General features: G+C 43.9%; 1 protein-coding gene across 4 annotated transcripts in view; it reads right to left on the reverse strand.

The window, feature by feature from the left end:
- The window catches only part of LOC147717121 (uncharacterized), a 197,321-nt gene that overhangs the window by 168,999 nt on the left and 7,736 nt on the right, over window positions 1-20,586 (reverse strand). Inside the window, exon 1 of one of the 4 annotated variants that reach the window (XM_086924053.1) lies at window positions 15,063-15,323. The exons of the other annotated variants lie outside the window; for them this stretch is intronic. The gene's annotated coding sequence lies outside the window, so the exon portion shown is untranslated. Of the gene's footprint in view, window positions 1-15,062; window positions 15,324-20,586 lie in introns of those variants that run through there. 4 annotated transcript variants of the gene reach the window in all.

Below are 20,586 nucleotides of genomic sequence, written 5' to 3' on the forward strand. Positions count from 1 at the left end.
CGCTATAAATCAGCCGCCCTGCACACAACCAAATGCTAAAACACTCGCGAGCTATTGCGCATGCAAGTGGCAGTTGTAATCACCGCTTTACACACAGTGACTGTTAAAAACACAATATGACACAAAACTAGTACAGGTTAAAATAAATTAAAGCAATTGTAGTCAGGTCTGCCGTTATGCAGTGTCTCTCAACAAATGGCGCCGGGCTGCTACCACCAACCCGGAATCCACGAGTGAGAAGAGACTCCCAATCGTTTTATGGGCGGGAGCCTCGAGCGACTGGACCGCTGCCACAGGTCCCTGCGCTCTCTGGCTCCCCCCAATATGGCGCCCGTTCCCACCACCAGACCGGCACTAGAAGCCGCGGTGAGTGAGCCGCCCTCCACACAATCGGCAGAAGCCGCGATGGACCGAGGCAGAGGGGCCGCTGTTAAGGTGAGAGTGCGAGTGGCGCTATAAATCAGCCGCCCTGCACACAACCAAATGCTAAAACACTCGCGAGCTATTGCGCATGCAAGTGGCAGTTGTAATCACCGCTTTACACACAGTGACTGTTAAAGCCTGAGATAAAGCCTACATGACTCTGGGCAGACAAATGTCGCAATGTCGCAAGGGGAGCCATACTCATTAAATGCTGTCGAATGTTTTCATTTAGGGGAGTAAATGTAGCTAACTCGAATTCAACATATATCTTCTTCTCAGATTCCATACACTTGATCTTTAGACTGCCAGCAATGGTATCTTTAAACTAATCTTTTCCACGAAAAACCTATTCAAATCATTGCAGCCGCTTGAAGACCACCGTGGGCTGACGGACTAGGGCCGAGAGATCATTCATCATGAGTTGCGGGCTTCACAAATCCTTTTGGAATCCTTTTGGAATATTTTGGAATATAGGCAGTTTTAGGTTTAACTAGAATTATCAACTTTTTTTTAGTTTAGTAAGGCCTTCTTATAGCTTTTCAGTCCATCATAATTGCTTCGCTATTTGAGCTCTAAGTGCCTCAGGTCCAATTAGGCCACTTTTCGCTTTTTTTGAGACCCAAGGATCTGAAGGCTTTTTTTTAACTTGCCGGAAGAACCAGGGCTTTCTTCGTCCTATAAAGGCAGTTATTAAAAGCATGAGCAGCTTCTGTCATGTTGTTGGTAAGGATAGATCTAGTTTCTTCTAAGACCTCCATCATCCTCTCATTATAAACTTGTCCCATTTCCTGCAAAACTTAAATTCAGATGTCTGGCTGGTTGTTTAAAACTAACCGGGCGAGTTAGAATGGTGACGCCTGCACTCGGGCTTCAAGAAGCGGTTTACGAGGGGGAGACCCAAGGTAGAGAGCGGGCGGCAGCGTGACACTCCTAAATTAGCATAACTCGGCGATACGGAACAAGATAAGGAGGCTGGCAATAATTGCGAAGGGAGTGGAAAACGGGGAACCCATGACTTACTGCCCCAATCTATACAAGTCAGGAGGGGAAGAAAATAAATCGCGGAAGTGGTGTAAAGTGATTGTGAATAAAACTTTCAAAAACAGGCTGAGTTGGAAGGATAACAAAAGCGAATCTCAAGACAGAGATCACAGGCGACTGATCAGGGTGGTGGCAGCACCTTGCTATTTCGTTTGGGAAAGGCGAGCAGACTGCGAGAGATTCTCTTCTGCTCACTCGCTCTCCGCAGCATTATTGCATTAGCTTATTTTAAAAACAGTATTTTACACTCAATTGACTTAATAATTGTGCTGTGTGCTGTATAATTAATTGTACTGTTTTTAATACTCTGTACGCTGCTTCCCGGTCTCCCTGTGCCCCGTTCCACCGCGGCTTGCTGGTGCCGATTGCTGTGGAGGGCCAGGTCGGGCGCCATCTTTGGTGAGTTCCGGACCCCTGCTGGACTCGAGTTAGCGGTCCAGCTCGGGGAGGGGCTTGGGCCTTAAATAGAATTCGAATCTGCGGGCCTGTGTGACTGATCAGGGTGGTGGCAGCACCTTGCTATTTCGTTTGGGAAAGGCGAGCAGACTGCGAGAGATTCTCTTCTGCTCACTCGCTCGCCACAGCATTATTGCATTAGCTTATTTTAAAAACAGTATTTTACACTCAATTGACTTAATTGTGCTGTGTGCTGTATAATTAATTGTACCGTTTTTAATACTCTGTACGCTGCTTCCCGGTCTCCCTGTGCCCCGTTCCACTGCGGCTTGCTGGTGCCAATTGCTGTGGAGGGCCAGGTCGGGCGCCATCTTTGGTGAGTCCCGGACCCCTGCTGGACTCGAGTTAGCGGTCCAGCTCAGGGAGGGGCTGGGGCCTTAAATAGCGATGCATCATAGAATGCGCAGCGGTCTCGCGCAGCGGGCGCGCCGTCTGCGCGCCGAAGGACCGCCAAAGGAGGGCCCAAGGAGGGCCCGTCATTCTGCCCGTTATCCCCCCGGTCGGAGTGTGCCTGGTAGGATCAGGTACTCTCGCAATGACCTTCTAAAGCTCAATCTCCCAGCTGGCGGGGGTATTTGTATGCGGGCGGTGCAGGACTGCGCTACTGCGAAGTGCTCTAACTGCGGTTTTCTGGCCCAGCCTTTCTTACCCTCACGATTATGTAATGGAACAGGTCCTATGACGATTAGGGCTGGGTTAATTAATGCTAGATCCACGGTAAAACATGCAGCTGACATTTTTGAAACGCTTGCTGATGGCCTGCTCGAGCTCCTTTTTATCACGGAGACGTGGCTTACCAACACATGTGCTCCCATTATGGAACTCGCTGTCCCGAGAGGATTTAAGATTGCTAGAGTTGATAGAATCACAGGCAGAGGGGGCGGACTAGCAGTAATTTTTAAGGAGGGGTGGCACTTCTCCACTGAGCAGTCCGGTTTAGTGGCTGATGGCAAAGTACTCCACTTCTCTCTCATTGTCAACCCCCGTTTCACCTTGGGTGGATCACTGATCTATAGGCCTCCAGGCTATGCTGGCCACTTCATTGATATTCTGGAGGAGTGTATAGTGCCACGGGCCCTGAGTTTTCCGACATTTCTCCTGGTTGGCGACCTCAATATCCATGTAGATGTCTCTGACTCTACTGAGGCCCGACACTTGGGGGAAGTTTTCGACCTGGCCCAGCTTAAACAGTGGGTGGTTTCTCTGACTCATGTTGGAGGCCACCTCCTGGACCTAGTTTGCTCCAATTTCCCCATCAAGGCACTAGGTTCAGAAAAAGTGACGTGGTCTGATCACAATCTCGTTAGGTTTTCATGGGAGGTGGAGGATGCTGGCAGATCAGCTTCTACACTGCCCATTAGCCATCCCCAGAAGGTCAACTTGGTTGCGTTCGGCCAGGCTCTATCTAGAGCTCGCCCGACGCTTATCCCTGAGATAGGCGAGGCGGTCAGTGGCTTTAATGGACGGGTGCTGCAGGCGGCTGATGCTTCTACGAAACATACCACCATGTCAAGGCTCCGTCGCACCCCTTCTCAACCCTGGTTTTCTCCCGAGTTGAGGGAGTTGAAACTGGGATGTAAAAAGCTGGAGCGAGCATGGAGACTCGAGTATAGTTCGGAGACAAAGTCCGCCCTACGCACAGCCCAAAAGAACTACTATACCGCTATTAAGAGAGCTAAAGGAAACTACTACGCAGGGAGAATCGCCTAAGCGGAAAATAACAGTAGAGAGATTTTCTCTATTGTTAAAAGCTTTCTATCCCCTGTTGCCGACACAACCATACTCCCTTCCTCCATTCAATGGTGTGAGGAATTGTCAGATTTTTTCATTAACAAATTAGCCAAGATTCAGAAGGACTTGCTTTCTGCGTTGCCAACGGCCAGCTCAGTGGTTGGCTCCTCCTTTATGTCATGTCACTGCGATATTTAGCAGTTCACGGATTTTTCGCTAGCCGCTGAATGCGACATACTGCCACTTCTCCAGTCCCTTAAATCGGGCTCACCCTCAGACCCTTGCTCTGCCCGGGTACTTTCAGACGTGACCAGTATTGTCTGTAGTGAGGTCACCCAGATAGTGAATCTTTCGCTATCCTCAGCAATGGTTCCCATAGGTTGGAAGCAGGCAAAGCTTCTGCCGCTTTTTAAAAAACCAGGGCTGGATGCTGCTGTTCCTGGGAACTATCGTCCCATATCCCTTTTGCCAGCATTGGCCAAAATCTGTGAGAAAGTGGTTTTTCGTCAACTTGAGAGCTTTGTTGAGACCTCTAACGCCCTGCATCCAGCTCAATCAGGTTTCAGGGCGGCCTACAGCACGGAGACAGCTCTGGTTGAAATGGCGGAGGCAATCTGGGAGTGTTTGGACGGTGGCGGCTGAGCGGTCCTGATTTTGCTGGACCTCTCTGCCGCGTTTGACACCGTTCCTTACGAGCTCCTCCTCGCCAGGCTGTCTGCGGTTGGCATCAGTGGCTGCGCCCTGGCCTGGTTGTCATCATTTCTATCAGATAGGACACACCAGGTCTGGATGCCGCCCCATGCCTCAGAGCCTAAACCACTCCTCACCTGGGTCCCTCAGGGATCCACTCTCAGTCCCCTACTGTTCAATATTTACATCACTCCCCTGGTATACCTGGCGTAACAGTACGGGGCTAAGATTATCGGGTATGCTGACGATACACAGTTGCTGTTTACCTGGCCAGATGACCATCTGGATACCACAACAGTCCAGCTCTGCTTGTCCTCAGTCTTTCGCTGGCTGACTATGGCCCAGCTGAAATGCAATGAGGACAAATCTGAGTTCCTCTTCTACGGCTCCTTCCCTTCCAGCTTTAAAAACTCGCTGTGGTCCCCGAACATTACCAGCCCCAAGGTGATGGGAGGCCCCGCAAAAAATCTTGGTATATGGTTTGGGAGGACTTAAGATTCGAGGACCACATAAAGAAACTATCTGGGACATGTTTTGCTACTTTGAGAATGCTGCGAAGATTTTTCCCATTGCTTCCCAGATAAGCAAAAGAGACTGTTGCCCGAGCTCTCATCCTAGCAAGACTGGACTATGCGAACGCTCTGTTTAGCGGTATCCCTGCTTATTTGGTTAAACGCCTGCAGGTTACCCAGAACGCCGCTGTCCGCCTCCTGTTCAACGTTCCGAGATGGAAGAGCGTCCGCTCTCACATGCGCAGCCTTCATTGGCTGCCACTGCCACAGCGCATCTTGTTCAAATCCCTAGTGCTCTCGTTTAGAGCAACCCACGATCAAGGGCCTGCCTATTTGAAGAAACGGTTTATCTTCTATGCCCCCACACGAGCTCTTAGATCGTCCTCCCTGTTTAAGATGACTCTTCCACGCTTCAGGCGAACTAGACTAGGGGTCAGTCCATAGCCGTGGTTGCTGCCCGGGCTTGGAATGCCCTTCCCCTCCACCTGCGCTCCATTCAGTGCGTAGCCCAGTTTAAGAAAATTTGAAAACTCATCTATTTACTAGTGTGACATAAGTTGGTCTCTGCTCGGTCTTCCTCTGCCTCCACCCATCGCGCCAGGATACTCCCAAGTAATAGAGCGCACTATAAAATGGTTTATACATATACATACATACATTAATACATGGGATTGGTACGCCCATCTGAATAAGATAATGATTGGACCAGCCACATGGTTCTATATTACAGTTCATCAATAGAAAATCCAAAGTCCAGACAAGGTCTAGGAGTTACCTTTTCAATATCTGGATTTGGTTTTTTACATATCGTGCGAGTTTAAGGGAGTTCATGAGTTCCATAGATTGTTGGCATTTAGGGGTAGTTTCAAGTTCATCCACCCAATAGTTAAAATCACCAATGAGCAATCTATTACAATTAATCAGTAATGAGCACACCAATTCAATAAATAATATTGGAAAATCGTTCCTATAATACAGAGGACGATAGACAACTAGGCTGGTGTAGGTCAAATCCCCAAACCACTAAGGTGAATAGCAGCAGCTTGAACTTTCCCATTGGCTCAATTTGCAACTTCCTAGCCAATAGAGTTTTTTTTAATTGCCACTACACTTTCGCTCATTTTGCCTGAGGGGCATTCAGTAGGAAATAAACATCTGGTATACTGTTCTGAATATAACCATCTGTTGTCCTTCTGATATTCATTATCATTTGCCATGTTAATCCTCCTGATTTTGGTACTAATGAAAGCTGACAAATGCTCATAAAATTCAAATCAATTTGTTGGATAGGCAACCTAAAATAGGTGACTTTAAGAATTGTAGTGACTGAAATAGCTCTGCTGATTGGTGTGAAGTTAGACTCGTTTTATTTTCAATAAATGCTATTTTAGCACATCTAATTTTCTGTTGATAGGTTGTACTGTATTAAAAAACAATGAGGCGACCAAAATTAACCCGAGGAACCTGGGTAATTTGTGATAGACAACAGTGGTCCAATTAGAAATTAAAGGATTAATTTGAATTAAGGAGGACTGAGTAAGTCAACTCCTCTAAACATCATACGCTGACCTCAGATATGGGGTCAGGGCAGAAAAACAAAATACATCAAAAGAATTTAGACATACACAATTAAATCATATTCCAAGAGATTTTTTTTTTAAACATCTTTTTTTTAGGGGCTTAATAATACAGTAAGAAATATGAACACCATCATAGTTACATATAGTAATCAGAATTACTGTTTAGCGTACTCCGTCTCTCACAACATCCCAATTGTAGACTATTCCAATGTAGGTTAACGTAATTGTAGTGAGGTACATTCAATGGTTTCACTTCTAGAAGACAATACAGTGGGGCCAGCACATGGGTTTCCCCTAGAGGTATTTCAATTCCCCAATATCTTCTCACATTTGTTAGGGCAGCCCCTGCTTGTATATATAACTCATTCTGCCATCATGCACCAGTCTAAATCCCTTTTCAAGTCTTTAAGACGTGGTGCTGCTTCAGACCTCAAAGACGGGTTATATACTGTTTGGCAATAATTATGGCCAGAGTTACCCAGGTCTGTTCCATACGATTTAAGTCTGTGGCATCCCAGACATCCCAGACCACTTGGCTGAAAGCCTGAAATCAGTACCACACACAGTATTAACACAACTTATGACATTACCCCAAAAGATCTGAATTACTGGGCCCTCCGAAAGGATATGTAAGAAAGAGCCCTCCTGTTCACAATTTTTACGACAAACTGAGTCAGACAGTCCATGGAGTATTTCCAGCTGCACTAAGCGAAACTGTGCTTTGATCGCACCCTCCATGGGAGAGGCTAGGGCCTCAGGCCAGTCTTCTTCAGTGAGGCCAGCTAGTTCTGCCTCCGACCAGTGGCGTAGAGGCAGGAGTGTATCTGAGGCGTTACTGAGTAGCTTTTTTATAAGTGAGAGAGAGCGCCCCTCAACTCATATAGTCGTCCAATAGTCTCTCCTCTAGTAGTGATGCCTCTGGAATGGCCTCGTCCCAGGGGATAGCTACTATCAAGACATGGCGTACTTGTAGGTAACGGAAAGTTTCCGTTTCTGCCTGTTCATTATCATTTTTCAATTGAGTGACTGGAATTAACCCTCCGTTGGACCAGAGGTCTCCCACTTTAGAGATGCTGATAAGGTCCCACTCAAACCCTGGTCTGTTTTTCAGCAGCCTTTCTGAGTTCCATAGTGATGTAGATCAGTTGAAGTTTTAGTAAACACAATTATCTTACGAATTTTAATCAAATTATTAACTCTTACCTCCAGAAAAGATTTTTGTGATACAATGGATGCTCAGAGGAGGTTATTATTCAAATTGAGAGAAAAGAGGAAGAAGGGGGGAGGGCTGGACCATTACAAATACAATTTTGCTTCATATGGAAGCCTGTCCAACATAGGAGTACAAATGTAAGCTCTATTTCTTCCAAAAGCTGGCTCAGTTGTCAAATAGCAGTTGCCACAATGTGAAATCCTCTATTCAATCCAGGCTTAATTACAGAACATCGAAGTTTCAACCCGACACAAAGGAAAGGGCCACTGAATGTCTCCATAGTGGATCTTCTTCAGGATTGGGTAAGTGAATAGAAAAGGAGCAACCCGGATACAGCCGCCATCCATGGGAAATAAAACCATTCATAATTCAAGGGGAATGTAGAAGACCAAAAGGCTCATCGATGGCGATATAATCCTCCTAACAACTAAGTTGTCAGAGAGGTCCACAGAGGTAACTTAAATATCCTCCCAGCATAGACACCAAATCCAAACACAAACCTAATGTCTGTTACAATTGGATGAGTGTCATCTATTAATATATTTTATACAAAATGACCCTTAGTGCAAGTAGGCCAAGCAATCATTCAATTTATGCGAAATGAATGGAGACCCTCTCTCATAAGAAGAGCTAAGGGGTTTTATTGAACTGCAATGTGTACCCTAAAACCACCAAATTTCACCTGTTTATCATACTTTAAGTAAAGCTCAAAACTTTTATTAATCAGTTGCTGAATGTTGTTCCGCCCTTGTTTATGCATTCAATAAAGTAATACAGATTGCAAGGAACAAGAAACTGTTAAATTACAACATGCTATCAAGACCTCACAATTATTGTCCAGGCTAGATTCGATTATCTGACAATTAAAAGATTCCATAAAAAGAACTGGTAAATGCCCTCCTTCGCTGTGGTTTGTGTTAACACTGAGCAATTTCTAGCCTACTGAAACAGGATTACAAGGCACCTGAGGCAATGATGCCACTTAAAGAGTCCCTCGTTTATCAGTCTTAGAATCAAACCAGTAATTCATAGATGCATTTTTAGGTGCACACCTAATGACATGTAGCGAACTTTTATTGTACAGTCATTAGAGAAGGGAAAAAGGTTAAGGTAACAACTGACAAGGTAATCACGGTCCTCAGTGGCATAGTGAATAACAAGCATTTGCAATGCAATAGATATTGCATTTACGCAAGTTTAACCTATTGGCATTGTAAATGACACTGCCTGTTATTTATGTTTTAAAAACGAAAACAAAAATAAAAAGGCATTGTTAGTTGCAATGTCAATAGCTCAAACTCGTGTAAATACGAGACCTATTGCATTGCAAATGCTTGTTATGGGTGTCTTGTGGGCAACGTGGGCAGGTGGGGGAAAGGTATACGTACAGCAGACAGGGACAGTGAGGTCAAAGCAACACAGACAGAGAGGCAGGGGCAAAACAACACAGAGAAATGCAGGGAGGGGCAAAACAGACGACATTTGAGGAGTATGGGGCAAAGCAACACGGACTGCAGGGAGGGTGAGAGTAAAGCAATAAGTACGGTGGAGCAAAGCAACTCGGACAGTGGTCAGGGAAGGCAGGTGTCTTTTATCTGAACCCTCGGTTAAAGTTCTTATTAAAAAAAACACAGTGGCCAGTGTGGGCCAAACGTAAAATAGGGTTAAAAAAAAGATCTTCATGTTCAATCTGACACTACAGCAGTCCAAAGGAAAATGGGGTTAAAATAAAACATTTTCATGTACAATTCAATACAAGGTGCATTATTTCAAAATAGACAGACACTGGTCAGTGGTGCAAGCTGGACGACAGCTAAGGTTAGTGGTAAAGACGGAGTATGAATGAGCGCTGGTTAGCAGTGACAGAAGGGAGAACGAGCTGCAGACGGGTAAAAGCAGGGAAATGGGCGGTAGTCAGTGGTTTTAGCGGAAGTAATTAGGTACGGTTTAGTGGTGAAAGTAGGAGAGCTATATGCAGTCAGTGGTCCAAAGAAATGTGGCCATCTTTAGTGAATGAAAAAAGGAGGAAATGGAGCTGCATACACATTGTCACTAGAAGTTGTGCCGCTGTGGTGTAATGCTGTTGGTACATGCACTCAAAAAAGGTTTCTGGCCTAGTCGCTTTTTGCATCATTTGATTTTGACACAGCATATGCTGTGTCAAAATCAAATGATACAAAAAGCGACTAGGCCAGAAACCTTTTTTGAGTGCATGTACCAACAGCATTACACCACAGCGGCACAACTTCTAGTGACAATGTGTTAATAAATTCAGAATTATTTGGAAAAACAAGGGTCTGTGGGAGGCCAAAAGGGTCCTCGTATAGCCTAGGCTACTGGAATTCCTTTAGAGCAGCGTTAATCAGAGGAGTAATTTAAGGAAAGACCAGGCGGGACTGGTTACGCAATGTATGTTGGACCACAAGGTTTGGTATGACATCACATTTATTAACAGCATAAATGTAGTATCATCGTATGCTTCTAAGGTGATAATTCCAGTGCTCACACAAAAAGTGAAAGGTGCGTGAAGTGAGGGGTGTTCGTGACCTTTAAATTTACATCGCAATGACAGCAACAATAAACAAAACTCCAAATTAATTAAATGCAGTAGAGGAGTTTTTGGTTGTAAAGGTCAACGGCGTTTCGATATCATTTAAAGCGGGATCTTCATCAGGACGAAAAGAGTGTAAGCAGGTGGAATCCTGGAAAGCTAGGGAGCCAGATGAAGGATTGATGAATCTGGAAAGGAAATTGATTCAGGTCCAGTTGTTAGTTGGATGAACAGGTCCGGGAGCCCTGGGGTTTGTGGGCACAAGCGGTGCAGTAAATGGGTTTTCGGGAGGCCATGGGGGCCACAGGAAGAGGGAGACCTGTCGTTAATAGCACCGTGGGGCGGTCTGCATCAGCCGAAGCCCAACGAGAACCCTTTTGGCCTCCCACAGACCCTTGTTTTTCCAAATATTCAACTACCCTGAGTCTCAATAGTGGTGTTTCCCTTGTTTTTTGAAACGCTTAATAAATTCAGAGGCACCTCACAGAAAACTACATTTATTTCAGTTACTTCTCATGATTTCATATTATCACCTAAAAGATGTTTCAAAAAAACTTGTTGTTTCCATCAGTTAAATAATTTATTGATATTTTTAAACCTCAGTCAGTCTAGATGGAACAAAATTCCCAATGTAACCATCAGACAACATGTGTTTTCATAAGCCTCCCTCTAAAGGCTGAGATATTTGTCTCACATTTCTGGAGCAAAGCCCCGTTAAGGTTGTTAGTTCCAAGAACCTTCTGTTTTAACTTGGGAATTGGGCCTGTGATACAGCACTTACAAAATGCTTCTAGTTCAGGAAAGTTAAAAGAAACATTCTCGGAAACAACAATTTAGCGCCGGAAATCCCAAGGACTAAAATTGGAAATGATAAAATCTGTGAAAACCAACTGAATTTATAAATCTGAAGCCACAAACTGATGAATGCCAACAGTATTGAAATTTCCATTTTGGGACAGATAAGGCATATCCAGGCCTTAATAAAGTGGATTATCGGCACATGCTTTTAATAGATCGCTGCAGTTGTTATTTCATGTACCTTATGTAATAGGCCTTCTCACGATGCCTCTTTTATGACTTCCTGGCATAAATATCCGGTATTCAGCCATCAGTGGAGCTCCCATCACTGAGACATGAAAGGTTCTGCAAAGCACCTGCACTCCTTTCCTAAAGCATGCACAGTGAGAATGAGGATGAGAAGAGGAGGGCTTTACTGGGCCCTCACTGTGCACTTATGTACTGACCTGCACTATGCACAGCTTTCCCACTACTGAAGGTATGAACTAATAACTTAGTGAGCAGAACACTTGCAAAAATGGTTCAACGTGCAGGCTGTATCCCAACAAGTAACATGTCTGGAAGCTGCACGTTGAAGGCTCCAATACATGTATGACAGCTTGGAGAGTAACTGCACCTACTGCAGAGCTGGGAGTGTAACCTGCAAGGAATGTCAGGGTGCAACTTGTATAAATCTCTCCAAATGTCAGTGAGAAATGTTGAGAGCTCACTCATACCGCTGAGGACGACGGGGGAGGGTGACCTAGGAACCCTGGATGAAGACGATTGGTTGGAAGCGATACAGAGCCCAAGGGAGGTAGCAATGAGATCCAGATTGGTCCAACTGAAAATTCTACATCAGACGTACTACTCTAAAAAGACACTATATCACATGGGTTGGACGGAGAGACGCAGTGCCAGAGGGGCTGCGACCAAGAGGGGATGTTCTACCATATATTGTAGGATTGCCCAATTATACAAGACTGCTGGCAAAGGATAGGGAGGATCATGGCCAGAGTTGGGGGAAGTGAGGTCCCACTTGAACCCAGGTGGTTCCTTCTACATGTCTCAGAAGAGGAAACTTGTCCTAGACATGCCAAAACCTGGCTGACCCTGACGGCAATGGTGGCAAAACGAAACATAGCCAGATGCTAGGGTGTAGCCTCCCCCCATAAGTAGCAGAATGGAAATCCGATTGACATTGGTGTAGATTAGCAGATAAAACAATATACTTGAGCTGGGGCTGCCAAAGAAATGGGGGGTAATTGCCAACCTTAGGGGTGCAGAGAACCACTGGTGCCCGACTACACCCACATCACACCTACAAGGGCCTCACTCCACAAAGTGTTTTTTTAGGGAGATAACTAACCACCAGCACCACAAGCAGACTCTCAAATTTAGGAAGGAGAAGGGTGGGTACAACGGAAAAATATATTCAGCCTATTTTTAAGAGTTGTGTCTGTAATGATGTCTTGTTCCATATTTTCGTGGCTGAAGTCTACGTGCTTCACCAATTCTTAATTGTATAGTACAATGAGCGCAATGTTAATAAAAAGAGTTTTAAAAAGAAAAAAAGAAATGTTGAGAGACCTATGCCCCAATTCAGAGATTTGTTCGAGGCCAGCGGGTAGTACGGTGCAATGTTAGTAAGATGACTCGAGGAATTCGCTTGCTCGCTGCAGACACACATGTATGTGTGTATGAAATGTTAACATTTCTATTGCAAGATTTGATTTACACTGCAGGTTGCAATCTCGGGCTTTATTCACAAAGGTAAATTTATTTGTGCAGATGTACTCACATGTTAAGGTTCTCTTGCACTGAAGTATAAGCCTACTTCTCTTTTGCGATTCACGGTCATTAAATGCAGACATCCATGTCCTCAATTCAGGGAGTGGAGACATTTATGACAGAATTAACAAGTGCAAAATTACTACTGACTTTTGATAGATAGGCTGAGATCTCCCTATGGTAAAGTATATGCAAAAATAATGAAGTTGCTCAGTTATTAAAAAATAGTATAATCTTTTAATACAAATAATAAATATAAATTAATGTAAACCTATTAGTCTAAACCTAATAAAATAACTTTTTACAGCATACTAACATCAAATTAAATGTTTGTTAAATATAGAAAATATATTAATTTATAAATATTTTAAACAAAATTGGAGAAAAACAAACACCCTCACTAGCATTTTAAAATGTAATATGTATTAATTTCAATTTGTTATGTGTTTTGCATTAATTTAAAATAAGTTTCTTTATTTAATTTTAAAAGTTCAATTAACATTTAAAAATAAGCAACTTATTCATTTTTAAAGTTATTACATAATTTTTAATGTAATCTAACTTTTTAACATTAAAACCAATTGCTTATATATTTAATTTAATAGTCTATATAGTTTCATTATTCAATATTAATTCCAATGGGGTGTTAGGATCAAAACATGCTTAACAGAAAGAAATTATGCAACATACTTTTTGCTAAATTGAGGAATGATTTTTAATAAAAAAAATTGTTGTTTACATATTTCCTAAATTCAGATTGTTTTTAATATAAGCAAGTATTGTCCTGAAGAAGGTGACCAACGTTTTTCACCTAAACGCCGCGTCGACAGTTTCTGCTTTTTTTCTCCCAAATGTTTTTTAATATAAATGTAATAACAATTCCTACCTATGAATATAAATGTAACAGTATGTTTTAACAAAGTGTATGTGATTTCTCATGTAATAATGATGAACAAACAGATCAGATCTTTTTTATAATAAATTCTAAACACCAAACGCAAAACCTTTTTAACTTGATTTGTTAGTCCACCACTGATGCATGTCTCAAAGTGTTTTTAATTAACAATATCAAAGTGTTGAAATTGAATTGCTCATACTTATGGTGTATTTGTAAATTTGTTATTTTGTGTTTTTGGACTTCAAGAATTGACTATACTCACGGTTGACCACAAAACAGGGTTGAACAGAGGGACTATTTTTCATAGTCTTATCTGGTATTTAAAACCAGGAAAAGGGATCTTCTTATATTTGGTGTTAGATCAAAGCCCATGCCTCCATTGTTTGTACTGGAGTAAGGCAAGCTGCGGTATCCGTGAGTGGCCACATAAGGAGCCTGACATACCCGAAGGCTGAGCTGGAGTACCTTTAGTACTTCTTTACTACCTTTTTGTTTGTAATAACGTTGTTACTGTAGTATAGTAATGCGGGTGGCTGTTTCGATGCGCATGTCCCTCCCTAAACCCCAGCCATTTTAGAGTATTTCACATCTCTAGCCACTCTCACCCTGGTTGCCCCCACATTTGCAACCAACACACACAGGACGTGCGCAGCCATCTGCGTAGATCGCCGCACAAAGAGTATATCAGTGGAGGCAGAGGTCTCAACACATAGGTTTGTGAGCTGCATTTTGTAAGATGTGTAGACAGTAATACTAAATGCATTACATAATGCAGTTTGTGAATCGGTCCCTCGGTAGGGCAAGTGTAAAGGGGGAGGCCTGCTGCACAGACCCATGTGTAATCCTTGGGCCATAATTCAAAGCCGAGCAGAACAGCTCCTTGCCTTTTATCACTGAGATCTGCGTGTAATGTATACTGCAGATCACATGTTTGACTCCTTCCAGGACCTACTCAAAGATTTCCCCTTCCAAAGTCGATAAATATGTGCAGTTAGATGCAGCACCATTCCTCTCCTGCAATACTCCTCACCTCCATGCAACTCTGCACGCTAATAACTGATGGATAAAAACAGGCGTGCAGAGGATGCCGGAATCGACGGAGATTGCATGCCTGTTAAAACGGATGAGCAGCAGATGACGCCGTTCAGGTAGACCCTTGGGTTAATGTCCCTACTGCGGAGATCTGTAGGCAACTTGAAGAGAATCCTCTAAATTACACAGCCTGGGACAAAAAAAACGACAGGTCCGAAAAGGTCCTAAACGGATCCCCTTACACGCTGGTACAAATTGCAAAGAAAGTGAAACTGTGGATTGAACTGAAGACAATGCATATCATATAATAAAAACATGTGAGAAACAAAAAGCTACAATATTCCCAGCTAAGGCACCAAGGCCCTACCTTTGCTGCAGGCGCAGTTTCCAAAACGTAGGCAAGGCACCTACATCGTTATGAGAGACGCAGCTGGCAGGCTCCAATCATAAATCCACGGCTCAACATGCAACAATTCGTAATAACTAATACATTCACAGCAGGGGCTAAGGGAAGAGGGCTCCGACCCCCTGGCTGGCTGGCTGCAGGAGTCGGCCCGTCTCGTAGGAAGATGCACCTGCGAATATTTGTACCGAGTGTTGGCCAAACAGGGAAACACGTTCAAAGAAACATCGTAAGGGGAAAAACATGTTTATAAACAGAAAGTCCCCAGAACAATAAAAACGTAGGAAGCGCCGAGGCACTACGGTTGGCCGTTACAATCACGTGCCAGGTGAACCTGTCCCTAACTGCCAAGAATGTAAGATAAACAAGCCTGGGCCCAAATCACCATAGAGACCCGCGCTTACTGTGGAGACAGCCATTGTTCAATCACGGTGCAACAGCATTTCTTTCTCCCTGCACAAGCTATGTTGCTTAAAAGAGAAAAAAAGTATTTAGGAAAGTTTTAAATTCCATACACTGCTCCTCAAATATTTTTTAGTTCTGGCCTTGATACAGATTTAGTTTTCGCGCCAACTTCTAATTCACTCCCCCACGCCCCCCCAAAAAAGTATGTATATACCTACATACAGGTGATTTAATTTTTTTTAGTTATGGGTCTCGTTTTACTTTTCCCCAAACACATACACAATACCTTTTTTGTTATAGTCTATTAATGCCTAATTGTATATGTCTGTAAAAGAATATTGCTAAACATGTGAAGGTGTGCAACAGCTGGAATATACTTTTGATAACGCAATGCCGCCATTATACCCCAAAGTTAAATTTTCAAAAAACAAATTATATTTTGACCTCATTCATCCTCCTCCCAGGACAGACACATCGAGCCATCTGCCTTCCGAATCAGAGTGCCTGCCAGAGAATCTGTCATCGGTAAAGTGCATTATGCCAAAGCCCACTAACAGAAGCATAAAGGCTTCCCTTCGACCATCTCAGTGGCAACAATGGGTCTGTCAGACATCACTGATGTGAGCTCACTAGAGCCAACATGAGTCCCTTGCTCACTTTGCCACTGGATTCCAGCTATCCTGGCTGATGAGCGGTGATACCCCGAAATGGGTCCTTGGATGCTTGTTTCCGGTCTAGGGAAGACCTGGCTTGGCAGTTCGGGCTGGACTGTTCCCATAAGGAATAGGTTCAAGACTGATTTGCACATGGCTGACTCTGAACTGGGGTGGGGATGTGAGTTATCGAACGATGATGGATTAAACCCAGGTCTGTGATTGGGGGCGAGTGTCTGAAAAGTTTCAGGACTCCCTTCATTATCTACTTGTTTTTGCTTAGCTCACCAGACCCCACTGATGTGTGCTTATGAGCCAACTTGATATCTATACTGTCCAAGGCACTCTGAAGCAGAAGCCTTCAATCAGGACAGGTCCAGAACAGTGCCAAATAACGACAACCACCTACAAGACGAAATGAGGTGGAACTTCTGCAAATTGGCCCAAGACGAGTGCAAGAGACCCCGTCTTCCCCAACCTATCTGCAAGAACAGTAATAAATGAATGACTGACCCACTGACAGCAGCAGCAACCACCATAGCCAGCACATTTGTGCACACTTGAGGCGTATTTATGAGCCCTAAACGGGAGAACAACACATTTGTAGTGCTGAGCCTCAGTGTGAGCAGAAATAATGCATGTGAGCAGGTAATATCAACAGATGACAATAGGTTTTGCACAAAAGAACGGGGTTTGGGGCAAGACAGAATTGCACCTATCTCTAGTAAACAGTTATATCCAAAAGGGTAAGGTGCTATGGACCGGAGTTTCAAAACCCCTAAAACTCCTAAGACACAGACGTCTCAAATTACTAAGAACAGCACACAGTGGTCCAGCACTCCTAATGCAAATTAGTATTCACTATAAATAACACAGTTCCTCCAAATAATGGCAATTCAGCAGGGTTGTTTCCATCATATTCTTTATTCTTAACTTCTTTTTGAACTTGATTAAAAGGCAGTAGCCAAAACGTTTCGTCCTCTCGGACTTCTTCAGGGTAAGAAACACAATTACTTGCGGTCTGTACTGCAATTTTGATAGTGCTGCATCCCTTTTCTGGATCTCATGTAGTCAAAGTATCTCTTAGGTTGATGTACGTTTATTGCAATTCCCACTATGTACTAGATTGCTTCATTTGGAAGGCAGTCAGTAAGTCACAGCCATCCTCCGTTTTATTCCACAAGAAGTTCCACAGCGTATCGGTCATCCCGCACGGTAGCGCGAAACGGACACCACGCCATAGTGGGGATTGCAATAAACGTACATCAACCTAAGAGATACTTTGATTACATGAGATCCGGAAAAGGGACGCAGTACTATCAAAATTGCAGTACAGACCGCAAGTAATTGTGTTTCTTGCCCTGAAGAAGTCAGAGAGGACGAAACACGTTGGCTACAGTTTTTTAAATCAAGTTGAAAAAGAAGTTAAGAATAAAGAATATGATGGACACAACCCTGCTGAATTGCCATTATTTGGAGGAACTGTGTTATTTATAGTGAATACTAATTTGCATTAAGTGTGCTGGACAACTGTGTGCTGTTTGTAGATGACAATAGGTGTCCTGGAGATCCAGAGACACCATCCATTCAGGCCTTGGTAGACTTGTCTTAGGCGCAACATTTTGAACTTGTCCTGAAGAACAAAGATTCAGAAGTCTCAGGTCCAGAAGGACCCCTCCTGCTAGGGAGTAGAATCAGGGGCAATTCTCCATGACCCTCCGCCCCTCTCCTCCATGACACTTTTTTGGAGCAAGACAAGACCTTCCAGCTCCAAGATAGAGATCCCAGTGGAAGACAGATGGTCCAAGGGCCAGGACAGGAAGGAGAAGGTGCAGCCTTCATAGAGTAACTGGATCACTCAGCTATCCATCGTGATGGACTGTGAAATGACCAGGAAATGAAAGAAACCACCTCTCACCGAGGGACCAGAGGCTGGTAGTGCAGGGAGGGTAAATCAGAGCGGTTTTGAAGTGGTCGAACCAGCAGAAAGGGGACATGGATCTGTTGCTTTTGCTACTGTCCCTTGGACCCAGATCTCCTGCACAATGAGCAGAAGAATTGTTGGGGGGGTCTGAACGGGCAGTGAAGGCTGACACTCTGGCGGGACAGTTGCCCCTGGAGAAGTCACAAAGCACCAATTCTTCCGCTGGCCCTGCTTGGCTAGAGAGACCATACCTTTTGATTTAACCCAGATCTCTTGACTGGGGGTGAATGTATGATTTATTCAGCCTTCCGTCCATCATTTGTTTGCGTAACACCTAGTGAGCATGGCAAAGAGGAGTCCACTTAGCGGCTACCAGCACATTTCCAAGACAATGCATATCTATTGAGGCAACGTGGATGTCTCAAAAAACAGAAAAACAGTGTAGCATATGCAGGTGTTAGATTTGAAAAATTCTTTTCCCCCTTAGGGCTGTCCTATGCTATGTTAGGATTAGCATTATAAGGCTAAGTTAGTAGCAGCCGCCACATTTTCGTTTAACCCACTGAGCTGTCCCTATAATGTACAGGCTTAAGTTAGCGCTTGTGGCTCCATTTTGTATTTCGAGAGCTATATTATACTGCGACTGGATTAAGCTTCAATTATCTGGATTGCTTGCCTCAGCAGAAGAATGTTTTCAGCAATTTTTTCTATTGTGTTCAAGGTTGGATTCGGACTTACTAATGAATAGACTATTCTGCCCATGCATGCCTATCTTTGTTCGTACCTCTGCTCCCACGTTGGAGGAGCCGAGCCCGGCAAGGTAACCTTGAGATAGTGCTAGTGTGTACCTATCTAGCAGGTGGTAGCCCATCATTCTGTGCCTCCTTTGTTCATGCTCTGCTCAAGCTAGTAACTTTCCACTGAGAGGCGTGGTCAAGGGGGTTCTAGGAGGGTTTATAATGAATTATCAAGTTTCGGGGAGCCAGTCCCCCCAGCAGCCATCTCACGGTGCTGGTCAGATTGGACTCCGATGCAGTGTATTCTACTAATAAACTATTGTTTGTATTCTCTACTGTCTGACCAACTCTTCACTTGTTTTGAAGGGTATGAGGTGGTCATACTTGACCCGGGTGACCCTAATTGGGTCATTTCCTTTTCAGGCCTGCTTGAGGGGAAATATAGGTAGAAACAGCCTAGGCGCTCTCCTTAGACAAATAAAGGTCACCATTCAGAACCTGCTTGAAGTGTCTAGGTCCGCTAGTAGTTGCTCAGAAAACTGGCTTTTAATGTGTACTGGCAGCCTTATTACAGCCAAATTCCCTTTTCCAACAGGACGAGAACATACCATCCTAAGATTCACCTACCAGTTCCAGTGCATACAACTGAACTCACAGAACAGAATATTCTGAACCCAATGGAGTAAAGTCATTTGGACTCACAATCCAGTGGGAAGGCATTACGGTTTATTTGTCATAAAGATGTTGGACAATCAAAATCTCAGGAGAAAGATGTGTTGACATTTAGTTAGGAGCAGATGGTACTGAGCAATTTGCCTGGTGTCCATAAGGGACTCTCCAGGGCAACCTTCACTAGTTCTAGCAGAGCTTTGTGAAAAGAGAGAAGCTCCAAAGCCGTCAAAAACTTTTGCAGGATTTCCCTAAAGGTGTCAGAGTTCCAGAGATGGGCAATTAAAGCTCCTCCACTGCCTTACGCATAACAGCCATGAACATGCAAACTTCACCAGGAGGCCCAGAAGAATAAGGAATATCACCTTCAAATGAAGTGTAGGACTGGTACTATCATTTTGGAGGTCCAGGTTGAATTCAACATCAGTACGATAATGAGGATAACATCAGCCTCTGAACCCTCCTCCTCTGTGCACCTAAAACCCAAATTGGGCTTATCAAGTGCATATGAATTCAAGCTGAAATGTTCTTCCATATGTGCAAACCTTAGGGTTCAGGCAAGAGGATCAGCGAGAGGGTTGAAGCAGCACTAAAAGCTTCCCCCAAAGTAGCACAGGAGTGGTTTCCTTGTAAGTGGAGGCAATAATGGATTGTGAAGTCAGAGAGATGAGTAGCATCAGAGACACCAGAATAGCCAAGCTCACATTTAGGAGCTGAAATATTTATTTATTTATTTGTACGCTTGTATAGCACAGGAAGTCAACCCCCAAAAGGGTATCTCCGCGCTTACGCTTTACCAAAGAGCCAGGATCAAGTTCTAGACAGTGAAAAGAGGGGGGAAGAAACCTAACAGGCGACAAATAAAAAAAGTTTTCAGTGATTTCTTAAATGATTGAAAATTAACAGTGTTTTTGAGAGCAGAGGGCAGTGAGTTCCAAAGGATGGGGCCTTTGGAGGACAGGGCTCGCCCTCCCTGCCTAGCTTTTTTTATCCTAGGAACCTGAAGTTGTTGCTGACTGCTGGAGCGAAGGGTACAACTGGGTTTGTAGGGTTTGAATATGTTTTTTAAATATTTAGGTCCATTGCCAAACAAACATCTG

Source organism: Lissotriton vulgaris, chromosome 5 (genome assembly GCF_964263255.1).
Source record: "Lissotriton vulgaris chromosome 5, aLisVul1.2, whole genome shotgun sequence".
Taxonomy (NCBI): Eukaryota; Metazoa; Chordata; class Amphibia; order Caudata; family Salamandridae; genus Lissotriton; species Lissotriton vulgaris.